General features: G+C 40.0%; 1 long non-coding RNA gene and 1 pseudogene across 2 annotated transcripts; both read left to right on the top strand.

The window, feature by feature from the left end:
* Window positions 1-23: 23 nt before the first annotated feature.
* On the top strand, window positions 24-17,280 carry LOC309612947. The gene is made up of 2 exons (XR_014235433.1): window positions 24-281; window positions 17,043-17,280. It is a non-coding gene; the product is annotated as an uncharacterized lncRNA (long non-coding RNA).
* Window positions 11,421-16,935, top strand: LOC309612939 (high mobility group protein B3 pseudogene; annotated as a pseudogene). Its single transcript has one exon. The product of its transcript is annotated as a high mobility group protein B3 pseudogene (transcript).
* Window positions 17,281-17,302: the final 22 nt, after the last annotated feature.

Here is a 17,302-nt window from a genome sequence, read left to right as displayed (position 1 = left end):
TCCCGGAAAACGAGTGTGCGAGCGACGGCCTTCAGCCAATCAGGAACCCCACGTGGGGAGAGCTGAGTGACCTCGGCGGGCTAGAGTGCCGCCAAGGCGGTCTCTTCGGCCCCCTGCATCAGGCCCCTCTTTCCGCTTGGAGGACTTTCTCCGCCCAGCGAGGTGCGGCGATGAGGGCGCCTCCAGTATTAGGATTGGAGACGTTCGTAGGACGATTCAGTCCAGCCCTGAGGCTCCCGGAGAAAGGGAGAGGACACCGGGAGGTGCTAAGCGGTGGCTGGGTATGTCGAGTATTAACTTTTTGGAGTCAAAACCTTCCTCAATCAAACTGAAGAACCCGAAGCCCTGTGATTAATCCAAACCCGCAGAGAGATAGGGTGGGTCGGGGTTTGAACAAGTCGGCTTGACCCAGGAACCCGCTTCTCCGTCCCCACTGCGCTATCCTCACAGACACGCAAGCTAATCTTACCCTCCCGGAAGCAGGCTTGACGAAGAGAGTTACCAAGAAATCTCAGAGCTGTGACGATGCTGGGATGAGAAATGAGAGAGTGAGAGAAGACAGTTTCCAAAAGGCATTAGCCCTTAAACTTAAAATTTTAAAGGAGGTACCGAGTCGGCCGACCAACAAAGCAGGGAAGGGTCTTCCAAGCATAGGGAACAACAGGTGCCAAGGCAGGGTGGGTGGGAAGGAGGCAGAGGGAAAGAGGGAGTGTCCCTCCCCTCAGTTTCTAAGAAGGGAAAATGTTGCAACCTTTGGAAACTGTATAGAGCTATACAAAAAGGACTTAAACCAGCTACAGCAACTTGTTGAATATAAAGCACTGTTCTGTTTTTGCAACAATGTAACTGTCCTTCTGCTGTCTCCATATGGTCGCACCATTTCTTCGCTCACTGCTTTAGAGTTCCTGCGGAATGCTGGGCAGAAATCATTCATGTCCCCAAAACAGAGGAAATTACGCCCTAGCTCACAAAGATGTTCAAGACAGCTGTTTAAGTGGGAATCTTTACCCCTCCACCCCCAGAGCTTAAAAAAAAACCACAATTCTTTGCACTCTCAGCCAGTAGAAGTTTAACTCTGTACTGTCAAGCAATTTGACAATTACTTTATTCTTTCATTTTTAAAAAGTCTGATATGTACAAAAGAATATATATTAATGTAAGTTATAAAGCATAGTAAAGTGAACACCTGTGAATGTACACCCAACTTACGAAACAACCTGTATTATTGATTCTTCCTGTGTGCTCCTTCCATATCCCACCTCCCTGCTTCCTCTCAAGGTAATCACTATCCCGATTTTTTAAAAATCATTTCAACTTTTCTTTATGCAATTACCATATATATTCCCAGACAATATACTGTTTATTTTCACTTGTCTTTCAATGATAAAATTACTTCCATGCTGTATTATGCTGCTGCTTCTTTTCAATCAACATTATGCTTCTAGAATCCATCCCTGTTGTATGTAATTGTGTTTTCCCTGCTATGTAGTGTTCCATTATATGAACATACCATGATTTATAAATCCATTTTCTTATCGCCAACATTTAGATTTTTTCCTTTCCGCACTCCCTCCCACTGTTATGTACATTGCTATGAATATTCTTATAATAGTCTCCTAATTCATATGTGCAAGAATTTTTCTAGGGTAGAGTTGCTGGCTTGGGGGGTATACAAGACACAGTCAAAGAGCTTTCCATGGGAGTTTGGGATTAGCAGATGCAAACTGGTATATATAGAATGGATAAACAACAAGGTCCTACTTTATAGCACAGGGAACTGTATACAGTATCCTCTGATAAAACATAATGGAGGGCTTCCCTGGTGGCGCAGTGGTTAAGAATCTGCCTGCCAATGCAGGGGACACAGGTTCAAGCCCTGGTCTGCGAATATCCCACATGATGCGGAGCAACTAAGCCCATGTGCCACAACTACTGAGCCTGCGCTCTAGAGCCCCAGAGCCACAACTACTGAGCCCGCTTACCTAGAGCTGGTGCTCTGCAACAAGAGAAGCCACCGCAATGAGAAACCCATGCACCGCAACGAAGAGTAGCCCCTGCTCGCCGCAACTAGAGAAAGCCCACGCGCAGCAGTGAAGACCCAGTGCAGCCAAAAATAGATAAATTTAAAAATAATAATAATGGAAAAGAATATGAAAAAGAATGTATATAGGGACTTCTCTGGTGGTCCAGTGGGTAGGACTCGGCGCTCCCAATGCAGGGGGCCCGGGTTTGACTCCGGGTCGGGGAACTAGATCCTGCATGCGTGCCACATCTAAGAGTCCACATGCTGCAACAAAGAAGCCCGCATGCCGCAACTAAAGATCCCACATGCCGCAACTAAGACCTGGCACAGCCAAAATAAATAAATAATAAATAAATAAATATTTTTTAAAAATACTCTTTAAAAAAAGAATGTATATATATGTATATATGTATCAATATGACTGAGTCACTTTGCTGTACAGCAGTAACACAACGTTGTAAATCAAGTATACTTCAGCAAAAAATAAAGAAAAGAAAAAAAGAGCTTTCCAAAGTGGTTGTGCCACTACACACTGCCAGCAATACCTTGTCCTTAAGCTTGAGCACATCTCCTTCCTTATTCTCACAAAGCACAGTTAAGACAAGACTTCTAAGTTAAAATGTTTTTTCAGTGAAACCTGAGTACATTGCAAGAAAAATCCTAAAACTAAATAGCATAATCTACTATTGGAGTTCCTTGGTCATGTTTCTTCATTGCGGAACCTCTTCTCACTCTGTTCCATGGGCCAACTCAGCTGGCCAGGGAAAAGCCTCCTTTATCCAATCTTGCCTTTCCCAGACTCTGATCTCTTTTTGTCTCCAACTCTAATAAAAAATAAATAAATAATAAAGACCTCTCCTTCTCCAACAACAACAAGCAAACAAGAATTAGCATGCTCCTGCAAAGATGCAGCCTTGCTCACAAAGAAGTCATCCCTTTACATTACTGTGCATTACAGTTGTTCATAATTGTTTTGAGCTTCTTCACTCCAGAATGAAATTTTACTTTCTATACCCAGAAGACCCATTAAACTGTTTTTCAAAAGAGCAGTCTTCCCCTAGAGATGAATTTTACAGTCATCCCTAGAGTGGTTCTCTTGGTTAAAGCCTCTTGGCTTGAAAGTAACAGAAACTATCTCAAGCTATTTTAAAAGGAAAAGGAGAATTTGTTCTAAGGATACAGGATATCTTAAAGCACCGGAAAATAATTTTTCACTGGCCAAATTTGAGTCAGGCGCCCTCCTCTAACCCAATCTTGAGAGGTGAGGTCATATTGTACCTTTGCTGTAGATGAAAGTGTCACTATTAATGCTCCAGAAATGTTTTTCAAATGACTATATGGCAGGGATGATTCAAATGAACAAATTTCTAAATAGCAAAGCCAATAATAGATATCCCATTTGTCCCTTTCCCCTTTCCAAAAAGAGTCAACAATTATTTTATGAGTCACTCATCTTTACAAAAACGCCATTCCTTAATGCAAGATCTCACCTATATATCTTTATTGTTTATTTATTTATTTTATTTATTTTGGCTGTGTCGGGTCTTAGTTGCGGCACGCAGGATCTTCGTTGAGGCATGAGAGATCTTTTGATGCAGCGTGTGGGCTACTCTCTAGTTGTGGCATGTGGGGTTTCTCTTCTCTAGTTGTGGTGCGGGCTCCAAGGCACATGGGCTCTGTAGTTTGCAGCAAGCGGGGCTCTCTAGTTTAGGCACGTGAGTTCAGTAGTTGTGGCGCATGGGCTTAGTTGCCCTGCAGCACGTGGGATCTTAGTTCCCTGACCAGGGATCGAACCCACGTCCCCTGCATTGTAAGGTGGATTCTTTGCCACTGGACCACCAGGGAAGTCCCTGTGTATCTTTAATACATATAGTTAATGTATATTAATTAATAACGTATATATGTTTACTAATTAAAGTATCATATTTACACACAGTATATGTAATTATATATAATAAAAATACATATAAATTGTATTGCTATCTAATTATAATAGTTATATACAATATAATTAATGTATTTAATATATTATTAAATAATAGTATAAATATATCCCAAGACCATTAATTTAGAGCCTTCCTTTTCCCAGAGAAGTATAAAGCAGAGTTTCTCAACCTTGGCACTATTGATATTTTGGTCCAGATAATGCTTTTATGAGGAGAGGAGACTCCTGTGCATTGTAGGATGTTTAGCAGTATCTCTCGTCTCCACCCACTAGGTGATAGTAGCATTCCCCTCCTCCCCATTATGAAAAGCAAAAGTCTCCAGACATGTCAAATGCCCCTGGGAGACAATATTGCCAAAATTAAGAACCACTGGTATAAAGCAGGGCCTTAGTGAACTTTTAGTCCAATTGAAGACACAAAATATATAAGAAACAACTAGAGAAAAAAAGGTAAAACAGTATACAAAATTATATTGTAAACAGTCATAAAATTTTCATTTTTTCCTTTAATATTCTTAGAGGATATTAAAAAATATTACCATTTTATTCTGTTGGGAAATGGTGGTAATGCACAAGAGCCTCGTTCTATTTAATGCCTATTTGGAATGTTTTTCAGATTTTTACCAGAAGGATGTTACAGAGAAAAGTATCTTAATTTCTTCCCTAAATTCCTTAGAAGGCAACTGCATCTGACTTAAGTTATGAATCAATAACATATTTTCTATTGTTTTATTGGCATAATTTCAGAACTTTGTTTTATCTGTCTTTCTAATTGATCTTTGGTTGGTAGGAACAACGAAACCTCAACTTTATCTTTGCCTACAGACTTTCAGTCTAATAGTGGTTAATATCTATATTCATCTATTCAACAAATATTTATTGAACACCTAGGTACCAGGCCCTGTGCTAGGCACTGGAAGTATGTGGTCAGCTAACAACAACAACAACAGTAATGGTCCTTGCCTCATGGAGTTTGCCATCTAGTCAGAGAAACAGACATTGATCAAATGTATCATTGATCACACTTACAAATCTATTAACTCCTTTACAGGAGAATACATAGTGCTGTGGGGTTCTATAATGAGCATAATTTATATCTTTAGGGAGTTCTGGGAAGTTTCCTTGAGAAAGTGATTATTGAGTTGAAATTTAAAAAGCACTAAAGGGGTCTTCCTGATGGTCCAGTGGTTAAGACTTCACGCTTCCACTGCAGGGGGCATGGGTTCAATCCCCCGTTGGGGAACTAAGATCCCGCATGTGGCGTGGCCAAAAAAAAAAATCACTAAGGGTGAAGGGGTCAGGAGACTGTGAGGGGACAGTGCTTTGAAGGCAGGAAGAAAAGTGTGTGCAAGACCCCATGCCAAAACTAGAAAATGGGATATCATTTAGGATTTTAGTCAGTCCAGGGTTGAGGTAAGTCATTTGGAGGAGGGTGGTGGTGGGTGGGAAGAAGAGAATCCACTGAGAAAACAGCCAAAATTGGAATCCTGAAATAAATGAATAATTGTCCAGGGATCCTATTGTAATGCAAATACTCATTCCTTTTCCTTCTTTATATTCAAATTACTCTATATTAGCCTTTTGCAAAGCAAGACACAAAGTACAGAAATCTAAGCTAAGTGGATGTTAAATTTCAGAAGAAGTGATATATTATTTAACAGCAATTCACCATGATATAATCTGATAATGGTACTGGAAAATTTTCTCCATACTAATGTTACTGAACTTAGGTTCACCTGCTCGTCGCTCAGGAATCCAATACCGAGAGGCAAGTGTTGGGTGAAAAGGAAAGATGGCTTTATTGAGGAAGCCAGCAATCCTGGGGAGAAGGTGGACTCATGTCCCAAAGAACCAAATCCCTACTCCCCAGGTTTTGCTTGGCGATTATACAGGGAAAAGAGGAAAGGGCTACATTCTGGGGAGGGTGCAATCTTCTATCTTCAGAGATGATTGTCTTGATCACACAAAAGTAGCCATCATGTCTCACTTGTGGTTGGAACACTATCTGAGCCATAAATCTTTGGTCAGCTAGGCCTTCTGGTTCCAACTGGCCTGGAGTCTTGGGGGCAGCATACAGTTAACTTCTTCTACCTTGTGGGGGTGCCAGTATCTGCAAAACAGCTCAAAGGATACGGCTCAGAATATTATCTATAGTCCTTGAGGAGGTACTAAATGTCCTTGACTTTGTTTAAGAGATAACCATTATTTTGTCTTGCTTGCCTATTTTCCTCTGCATTATCTCATTTCTCTGATTAAATTTATTCTTTGGAACTGAGGGAAGGCCTAGGAGGCTAAAGTTTTTCTACAAACAAGAGGCAGGTGGAGGATGGGGGTTGCAGGGGGGGGGTCGTCTGTCCCAGGAAGGTTCCACAGGGTCCTGCTCAGTTACACTATATCACTTAACTAAAAATTTACTTATATAACAGAGGATAAAGAAAGCGTTAGAACTATATTTTGCCTTATGATCCATTCCCCATTTATTAAAATAGTGTGGTAAATACATACTGCGTGATATAAAAGCACGTTGAGTAGAAAGAGTGGTACCGCAGAAAGAGCATCAGGTTCTAGAGCTGTACACCTTGACCTAGCTCACAGGGTTAAACTTTCAGCTCACTCCTTTCAGAAACAAGAACTAGAAAAGTACCCTTTCTCAGGCTGATCAAAACAGACTACTGCAGAAATAATGAGTTAATCTCCTAATTACAGCCCCTTTCGACTTTTCCAAAAGTTCTGCATCACTTTGTTAATCATAAGTAATGACGCTTTTGCCATTTTGTCTAGCAGAGTCAAGCTATGAGAGATCTTAACATGGTGGGGAATTCACGTTAGTTTTGGGACTGTAATATTGGAAGCCTTATACTACATACAGTCTATAATTATACTCTGATATAATTTATGATATTTGGCACTTGTCAAAATGCAGTTTTCTTTCCTTATTTTTGTGCAGGTGACTAAAAGGCATATAGTCTTCCGTGCTTATTTAAGTTAATGAAGTATATTAACTCACAGAACATGGGGGACAGCTAAATAATCACATTAACAATATTTTTAAAAAAATGTTTCATGGGTTTTACTGATGGAGTTTCACCCTTTAGAGCTGAGTCACAAAGAATAGGAATCAAACCCCAGATTTGTCATTTACTCTATTACTTTGGGCAACTGCCTATATGTTCTCAGAACTTCAGTTACCTTATCTATAAAATGGGGATAAAATTTTTTTGAGCTACTTTAGGGCTATTGTAAGGATTAGATTAGAGCACATAAAGCACAAACCACAGAGTATGGCACAGTGAGCACTACAGAGTGGGTTTTAATTAAATGACAGTAGTATTTGCCCATTTATTTTCGTGTAAACATGAGAAATGTAGTTGCAGTCAGGTGAAAACTGACCTGTGAGATACAGAGATGGATTTATTGTAGAAAAGAAGAAAATAATTCATAAATTGCCCAGCAGTAACATCTTGAATATTTTGCATCTTATTACTTATAGTTTGTTTCCTATGGCTTTTTAAACTTATTTTAAAAACTGCAGCCAATGCCTGATTATTTCGGGCTTGATTATCTACTTAGAGACTACTCAGCCCTTAATTTCTTGCTGTACAACAGTGAAAACAGAGAGAAAGGAAATGACTTCTGCAGAGACTGAATCATCCTTGTGCCTCATGTAGTATCTGGCACTTAGTATGTACTAAATAAAAAATAAATCAATGTAATCACTTTTCAGTAACTCCAGTTTTAGAAGTCTTGGGTAAGACCAAAGGTAAAAATAAGACTCTTTGAACAATGCTATTTTGTTTTTCACTGTCACTATCTCTAGCCTTCTCACAACTGAGTTTTGACTATGCCAGAGACATTTAATGAAATGCTTAGAATGGTGTTGAATAGAACACACACTGATTCTTTTTCAGGATGATGTCAAGTATGACCTTAATTATTTGAAGAATAAAACTAAAAGTCCAAAAAACTTCAGTGTATATTATATGACCTGTGGGAGAAACAAAAGAGAGAGATGATTTTAGCCATCAAGGAGTTTACAAACCTGTAAAGTCAGATTTAACTTGTATATTAACAACTTTAGAGAAACTTTAAAAGGGGGAGGGGGACAAATGACAATGAAAACACGATGACCCAAAACCAGTGGGATGCAGCAAAAGCAGTTCTAAGAGGGAAGTTTATAGCAATACAATCCTACCTCAAGAAACAAGAAATATCTCAAGTAAACAACCTAACCTTACACCTAAAGCAATTAGAGAAAGAAGAACAAAAAAACCCCAAAGTTAGCAGAAGGAGAGAAATCATAAATATCAGATCAGAAATAAATGAAAAAGAAATGAAGGAAACAGTAGCAAAGATCAATAAAACTAAAAGCTGGTTCTTTGAGAAGATAAACAAAATTGATAAACTATTAGCCAGACTCATCAAGAAAAAAAGGGAGAGGACTCAAATCAACAGAATTAGAAATGAAAAAGAAGTAACAACTGACACTGCAGAAATACAAAGAATCATGAGCGATTACTACAAGCAACTATATGCCAATAAAATGGACAACCTGGAAGAAATGGACACATTCTTAGAAAAGCACAACCTTCTGAGACTGAACCAGGAAGAAATAGAAAATATAAACAGACCAATCACAAGCACTGAAATTGAGATTGTGATTAAAAATCTTCCAACAAATAAAACCCCAGGACCAGATGACTTCACAGGTGAATTCTATCAAACATTTAGAGAAGAGCTAACACCTATCCTTCTCAAATTCTTCCAAAATATAGCAGAGGGAGGAACACTCCCAAACTCATTCTACGAGGCCACCATCACCCTGATACCAAAACCAGACAAAGATGTCACAAGGAAAGAAAACTACAGGCCAATATCACTGATGAACATAGATGCAAAAATCCTCAACAAACTACTAGCAAACAGAATCCAACAGCACATTAAAAGGACCATACACCATGATCAAGTGGGGTTTATCCCAGGAATGCAAGGATTCTTCAATATATGCAATTCAATCAATGTGATAAACCATATTAACAAACTGAAGGAGAAAAACCATATGATCATCTCAATAGATGCAGAAAAAACTTCTGACAAAATTCAACACACCCATTTATGATAAAAACCCTCCAGAAAGTAGGCATAGAGGGAACTTACCTCAACATAATACAGGCCATATATGACAAACCCACAGCCTACATCGTCCTCAATGGTGAAAAACTGAAACCATTTCCTCTAAGATCAGGAACAAGACAAGGATTTCCACTCTTACCACTATTATTCAACATAGTTTTGGAAGTTTTAGCCACAACAATCAGAGAAGAAAAAGAAATAAAAGGAATCCAAATTGGAAAAGAAGAAGTAATCTGTCCCTGTTTGCAGATGACATGATACTATACATAGAGAATCCTAAAGATGCTACCAGAAAACTGCTAGAGCTGATCAATGAATCTGGTAAAGTAGCAGGATACAAAATTAATGCACAGAAATCTCTTGCATTCCTATACACTAATGATGAAAAATCTGAAAGAGAAATTAAGGAAACACTCCCATTTACCATTGCAACAAAAAGAATAAAATACCTAGGAATAAACCTACCTAAGGAGACAAAAGACCTGTATGCAGAAAACTATAAGACACTGATGAAAGAAATTAAAGATGATACAAACAGATGGAGAGATATACCATGTTCTTGGATTGGAAGAATCAATATTGTGAAAATTACTATATGATCCAAAGCAATCTACAGGTTCAGTGCAATCCCTATCAAACTACCAATGGCATTTTTCACAGAACTAGAACAAATAATTTCACAATTTGTATGGAAACACAAAAGACCCCAAATAGCCAAAGCAATCTTGAGAAAGAAAAACGCAGCTGGAGGAATCAGGCTCCTGGACTTCAGACTACACTACAAAGCTACAGTAATCAAGACAGTATGGTACTGGCACAAGAACAGAAATATAGATCAATGGAACAGGATAGAAAGCCCAGAGATAAACCCACACATATGGTCACCTTATTTTTGATAAAGGAGGCAAGAATATACAGTGGAGAAAAGACAGCCTCTTCAATAAGTGGTGCTGGGAAAACTGGGCAGCTACATGTAAAAGAATGAAATTAGAGCACTGCCTAACACCATACACAAAAATAAACTCAAAATGGATTAAAGACCTAAATGTAAGGCCAGACACTATAAAACTCTTAGAGGAAAACATAGATCGATCACTCTATGACATAAATCACAGCAAGATCCTTTTTGACCCACCTCCTAGAGAAATGGAAATAAAAACAAAAATAAACAATTGAGACCTAATGAAACTAAAAAGCTTTTGCACAGCAAAGGAAAACATAAACAAGACGAAAAGACAACCCTCAGAATGGGAGAAAATATTTGCAAATGAAGCAACTGACAAAGGATTAATCTCCAAAATTTACAAGCAGCTCATGCAGCTCAATATCAAAAAACCAACAACCCAATCCTAATATGGGCAGAAGATCTAAATAGACATTTCTCCCAAGAAGATATACAGATTGCCAACAAACACATGAAAGGATGCTCAACATCACTAATCATTAGAGAAATGCAAATCAAAACTACAATTAAGTATCACCTCACACCAGTCAGAATGGCCATCATCAAAAAATCTACAAACAATAAATGCTGGAGAGGGTGTGGAGAAAACGGAACCCTCTTGCACTGTTGGTGGGAATGTAAATTGATACAGCCACTATGGAGAACAGTATGGAAGTTCCTTAAAAAACTAAAAATAGAACTACCATACGACCCAGCAATCCCACTACTGGGCATATACCCTGAGAAAACCATAGTTCAAAAAGAGTCATGTACCAAAATGTTAATTGCAGCTCTATTTACAATAGCCAGGACATGGAAGCAACCTAAGTGTCCATCGACAGATGAATGGATGAAGAAGATGTGGCACATATATACTATGGAATACTACTCAGCCATAAAGAGAAACTAAACTGAGTTATTTGTAGTGAGGTGGATGGACCTAGAGACTGTCATACAGAGTGAAGTAAGTCAGAAAGAGAAAAACAAACACCATATGCTAACATATATATATGGAATAAAAAAAAATGGTTTTGAAGAAACTAGGGGCAGGACAGGAATAGAGACACAGACATAGAGAATGGACTTGAGGACACGGGGATGGGGAAGGGTAACCTGGGACGAAATGAGAGAGTGGCATGGTCATATATACACTACCAATGTAAAATAGATAGCTAGTGGGAAGCAGCCACATAGCACAGGGAGATCAGCTCGGTGCTTTGTGACCACCTAGAGGGGTGGGATAGGGAGGGTGGGAGGGAGATGCAAGAGGGAGGAGATATGGGGATATATGTATATGTATAGCTGATTCACTTTGTTATAAAGCAGAAACTAACACAGTGTTTTAAAGCAATTATACTCCAATAAAGATGTTAAAAAAAAAGGGGGGTGGGACAAAAAAGGGAAGGTACAGAACAAGATGTGTAGTTTCCTACCATTTACTTAAAACACACACACACACACACACACACACGCACACACACTCATATAAATAAATATGCTGGGTTTTGCACAGACTCTCTGGATAAGTATTCCAGACACTGATAACAATGATTGTTTCTGGGAAAGGGCCATCAAAGACTGGGGGGTCATGGGTTGGAGGAAGACTTACTTTTCACTGTATAGCCTTTAGTACTATTTCACTTTTTCTTTGTTAACCATGTTCATGTACTACTTCTTAAAAAAGATTAAAATGTTCTGGTGGTGAGAGGAAAGTAAAATGCTATATTATCCTTTCTCAGCTCAAATTCAAATCTCTAAGATGATATGTTTTTTAAGGAAACTATTTACAATGCAATGAAATGATAATTATACTGATTTGCTGAAAAGAGGACTCAGGACTATCAGATTTTAGTCTAGCCTCTGCCACTAACTAGCTATAAGATCTTAGGCAAGGCACTTATGATTTTTATTTGTTTGGGGTGGAGGGACTAGACTAAATGGCCTTTGGGATTCTTAAAGTTAGTGGTCAATCATTAGCAGCCGATTGGTCCATATCTATTTATTAGGTCCAAATTTATTATTACTTAAAAACATTTATTATAATAGAAACAACCAAAATGTCCATCAATAGGAAACAAGTCAGGGCTTCCCTGGTGGTCCAGTGGTTAAGAATCCACCTTCCAATGCAGGGGACATGGGTTCAATCCCTGGTCAGGGAACTAAGATCCCACATTCTGCGGGGCAACTAAGCCTGCACACCTCAACTACTGAGCCCACACACCACAACTAATGAGCCTGCGAGCCACAAGTAGAGAGAAGCCAGTGCACTGCAACTAAGACCCGATGCAGCCAAAAACAAATAAATATTTATCCCCCCCCCCAAAAAAAAGACAAAAAAAAAGACTGTGCCTCCAATGCAGGAGGCACGAGTTCAGTCCCTGGTTGGGGAAGTTCCTCATGCCCTGGGGTGTGGCCATAAATAAATAAATAAGAGAAAACACTGAATTTAAAGAAAAAGGAAACAAATTAAATTGATTATGATAGGGACTTCCCTGGCAGTCCAGTGGTTAGGACTCAGTGCTTTCACTGCCATGGCCTTGGTTCGATCCCTGGTGGGGGAACTGAGACCCCACGAGCCGTGCGGCACCGCAAAAAAAAAAAAAAATTGATTATGATACATCCACTCAATGGAATACTCTGTGTTCATAAAAAAGAATTAGAAAGCTCTTTAACGCCCCAAATGGAAAGCTCTCCAAAATATATATTAAGTGAAAAAAGCAAGGTATTGAACAGTATGTGAAGAAAAACTAGAGGGACTTCCCTGGCGGTCCAGTGTTTAAGACTCTGTGCTTCGAGGCGGCTCTCGTGGAGGCAGCTAGCGCGAGGCTGTGGAGCGCTGAGCCGCGCGTCCTGCCCTGCAGCTGCCCAGGCTAGCGAACAATACAGTCAGGAGGGCTAAAGGTGATCCCAAGAAACCAAAGGGCAAGATGTCTGCTTATGCCTTCTTTGTGCAGACGTGCAGAGAGGACCATAAGAAGAAAAACCCTGAGGTCCCTGTCAATTTTGCAGAATTTTCCAAGAAGTGCTCTGAGAGGTGGAAGACAATGTCTGGGAAAGAGAAGTCTAAATTTCATGAAATGGCAAAGGCAGATAAAGTGCGCTATGACTGGGAAATGAAGGATTACAGACCAGCTAAGGGAGGCAAGAAGAAGGACCCGAATGCCCCCAAGAGGCCACCGTCTGGATTTTTCTCCTGTTCTGTTCTGAATTCCGCCCCAAGATCAAATCTACAAACCCTGGCATCTCTATAGGAGATGTGGCAAAGAAGCTAGGCGAGATGTGGAATAACTTTAGTGACAGCGAGAAGCAGCCATACATCAACAAGGCAGCGAAGCTGAAGGAGAAATACGAGAAGGATGTCGCACACTGTAAGTGTAAAGGGAAGTTTGATGGCGCCAAGGGTCCTTCTAAAGTTGCCCGGAAAAAGGTGGAAGAGGAAGATGAAGAAGACAAGGATGAAGAAGAGGAGGAGGAGGATGAATAAAAAAAACTGTTGATCTGTCTTCTTGTGAATACCTTAGAGTAGGGAGCGCCGTGATTGACACACCTCTCGCCCAAGACGTGTCTGTTGCCCTCATTAGGTTGAATTACCCAATTGGATCATGATCATATCGTAGTCTCTCAGAGTGCTCTAGCAACTGTCAGTGATTTACATGAAGTGGCCATGGGTGTCTGGAGCACCCAGAAACTGTATCAAAGTTGTACATGTTTCCAAACATTTTAAAAATGAAAAGGCTCTCCTGTTCTCCTCACTCTGTGCACTTTGCTGTTGGTGTGACAAGGCATTTAAAGATGTTTCTGGGGCTTCCCTGGTGGCGCAGTGGTTGAGAATCTGCCTGCCAATGCAGGGGACACGGGTTCGAGCCTTGGTCTGGGAAGATCCCACATGCCGCGGAGCAACTAGGCCCGTGAGCCACAATTGCTGAGCCTGCGCGTCTGGAGCCTGTGCTCCGCAACAAGAGAGGCCGCGATAGTGAGAGGCCCGTGCACTGCGATGAAGAGTGGCCCCCACTTGCCGCAACTAAAGAAAGCCCTCGCACAGAAACGAAGACCCAACACAGCCATAAATAAATAAATTAATTAATAAATTTTTTAAAAATGCATAAGGTTCTACAGTGAAAATTGTAAGACAGGCGAAATCAAAGAAGACCTAATAAAAGAAGAAAGAGCCTATTTCACAGAGGAAGATTTAAAAAAAAAAATGTTTGTGGCATTTTCTTTTTTTTTTTTAATTTGTGAGGTGGTGTGTTAACTCTATGGTCATTGGCTAGGAATCCCGAGTTCTCAACTGTACATATCTATAGTTTGTAAAAAGAACAAAGCAACCGAGACACACTCTTGACGCTCCTTGCTTGGCGTGGCGGCTGTAAGGGAGATGCCTTCCGGAGGGGCCATAGCTCAGGGCGTGCACTGTGGGGCTGGACCTGTGGACACTGCAGTGGGCATCCATTTAGCTTCAGGTTGTCTTGTTTCTGTATATAGAGACATAGCATACCGCTGCCATTCTTAGCTGTGGAAAGGCGGGGAGGGTAAGCTGGCATGAGAAGTGTTTTGGATTCTTTTTAGTTGAAGTACAGTAGTTTTAAACTGTTTGTTTTTTAAACAAACCATAGAACTCTTCATTGTCAGCAAAGCCAAGAGCCACTGCATTGATGAGAGTTCAAGAACCTTCTATACTAAGGACAATCTGCAACGTTCTGTTATTTTTATTTTTGTATGTTCAGAATGCTGAAATGTTTTCGAAGTTAAAATAAACAGTATTACATTTAAAAAAAAGAAAAAAGAAAAGACTCTGAGCTTCCACTGCAGGGGAAGTGGGTTCGATCCCTGGTTGGGGAACTAAATCCCACTTGCCTCACGGCCCAGCCAGAAGGAAGGAAGGAAGGAAGGGAGGAAGGGAGGAAGGGAGGGAGGGAGGGAGGAAGGAAGGAGAGAGAGAGAGAAAGAAGGAAAGAAAGAAAGACAGGAAGAAAGAAAGAAAGGAAGAAAGAAAGAAAGAAACTGCTCTCAGAAAAAAAAAAAAGGACATTTAAGGGAACCAAGCTTGAGATAAAAAAATTTGAAAAAAAACACTAGAATGTACAGTATAAGCACTTTATATATATAAATGAATGGTATATAATGAATGTATTATATATGTATTTGAACGAAAGGATTTACAAGAAACTAATAACATTTTTAAAAATATATAAATTTATTTATTTTTTATTAATTTTTGGCTGTGTTGGGTCTTCATTGCTGCGCGTGGGCCTTCTCTAGTTGCGGCGAGTGGGGGCTACTCTTTGTTTCAGTGCATGACTTCTCACTGCAGTGGCTTCTCTTGTTGCGGAGCACGGGCTCTAGGCACATGGGCTTCAGTAGTTGTGGCACATGGGCTCAGTAGTTGTGGCTTGTGGGCTCTAGAGCGTAGGCTCAGTAGTTGTGGCACACAGGCTTCGTTGCTCCGCGGCATGTGGGATCTTCCCAGACCAGGGCTCGACCCATGTCCCCTGCATTGGCAGGTGGATTCTTAACCACTGCGCCACCAGGGAAGTCCTAATAACATTTTTAATGTCTATCAGTAGCACTGTGCTGAGGATTATAGAGAGACTTTACTATGTGCTATTTTATGCTTTTTGGATTTTGTAATATGGAAATATATTACCCAAAGATTTAAACTTTAAAAATCTGTTCATCCTATATATTTATTTTTTTATATCACGTTTTTAATTGAAGTGTAGTTGATGTACAATACTATATAAGTTACAGGTGTACAATATAGTGATTCACAATTTTTAAAGGTTATAATTCATTTAAAGTTGTTATAAAATATTGGCTATAGTCCCTGTGTTGTATAATATTTCCTTGTAGCTTATTTTATTTATTTTATTAAACATTTATTTCTTTATTTGGTTGCACCAGGTCTTAGTTGCAGCAGGCAGGCTCCTTAGTTGCGGCTCCAGGGCTCCTTAGTTGTGGCATGTGAACTCTTAGTTGCGCTATGCATGTGGGATCTAGCTCCCTGACCAGGGATCGAACCCAGACCCCCTGCATTGGGAGCATGGAGTCCCATCCGCTGTGCCACCAGGGAAGTCCCCTGTAGCTTATTTTATACATAATAGTTTGTACCTCTTAATCCCCTACTCCCATCTTGCTCCTCCCCCCTTCCTTCTCCCCCTCTGGTAACCACTAATTTGTTTTCTGTAACTGTGGGTCTGTTTCTTTTTTGTTATATTCACTAGCTCGTTACATGTTTTAGATTCCACATATAAGTGATATCATACAGTATTTGTCTTTGTCTGACTTATTTCACTTAGCACAATACCCTCCAAGTCCATCCATGTTGTTGCAAATGGCAAAATTTCATTCTTTTTTATGGCTGGGTAGTATAAAAACATTTCTTTTGAAATGGGGGAAAAATAAAACAGATAGTGTTTTTATTTTATATTTATTGGTTGATTTATGTATTTATTTTTTAAGAATAACGAGATTTATTTTTCCTTCATGTCGAGGGCTGCGTGGAGTCTAGGCTGGTGGGCAGCTCTGCTCCAGGCAGTCGGTCATTTGGGGACCTTGTGTTTTTAAAATACATAAACATCTATATAAAAGTTGTTTATATCGGGCTTCCCTGGTGGCGCAGTGGTTGAGAATCTGCCTGCCAATGCAGGGGACATGGGTTCGAGCCCTGGTCTGGGAATATCCCACATGCCGCGGAGCAACTGGGCCCGTGAGCCACAACTACTGAGCCTGTGCGTCTGGAGCCTGTGCTCCGCAACAAGAGAGGCCGCGATAGTGAGAGGCCCGCGCACCGCGATGAAGAGTGGCCCCCACTTGCCACAACTAGAGAAAGCCCTCGCACAGAAACGAAGACCCAACACAGCCAAAAATAAATAAATTAATTAATTAAAAAAAAAAGGCTAAGTTGACAAGCCTTGTTTAAAAAAAAAAAGTTGTTTATATCTTTATAAACATTTATATTTTAAATATGTTTATATTAAAGTTGTTCCTATCTTTCTTTCAAGGTCACTATCTGCTTCCTGGCACTGTGGTAGCACCTGAGGTTCACTAATCACAGTTCTTGAGAACCACCTCTATTTACCCAAGATAAAATTCAACCATACGAATATTGATTAGCCACTGCAAGATAAAAGGCTTTTCTGTAGGTTCCTGAAATGTGTGTGTGGGCACACCCCCCAACAATGTCCTTTGCACTTCCCTGGTCCCTTGTTCTGTACTATGTTAAAGTTGATTTTTCTCTGAGTTCCTAACTATAGTTCTTGTG

The sequence above is a fragment of the Balaenoptera borealis genome, assembly GCF_965194805.1.
Source record: "Balaenoptera borealis genome assembly, chromosome: 16".
Classification (NCBI taxonomy): domain Eukaryota; kingdom Metazoa; phylum Chordata; class Mammalia; order Artiodactyla; family Balaenopteridae; genus Balaenoptera; species Balaenoptera borealis.
The sequence above is the reverse complement of the archived record's forward strand: the minus strand, read 5'-3'. Positions and strand labels throughout refer to the sequence as shown.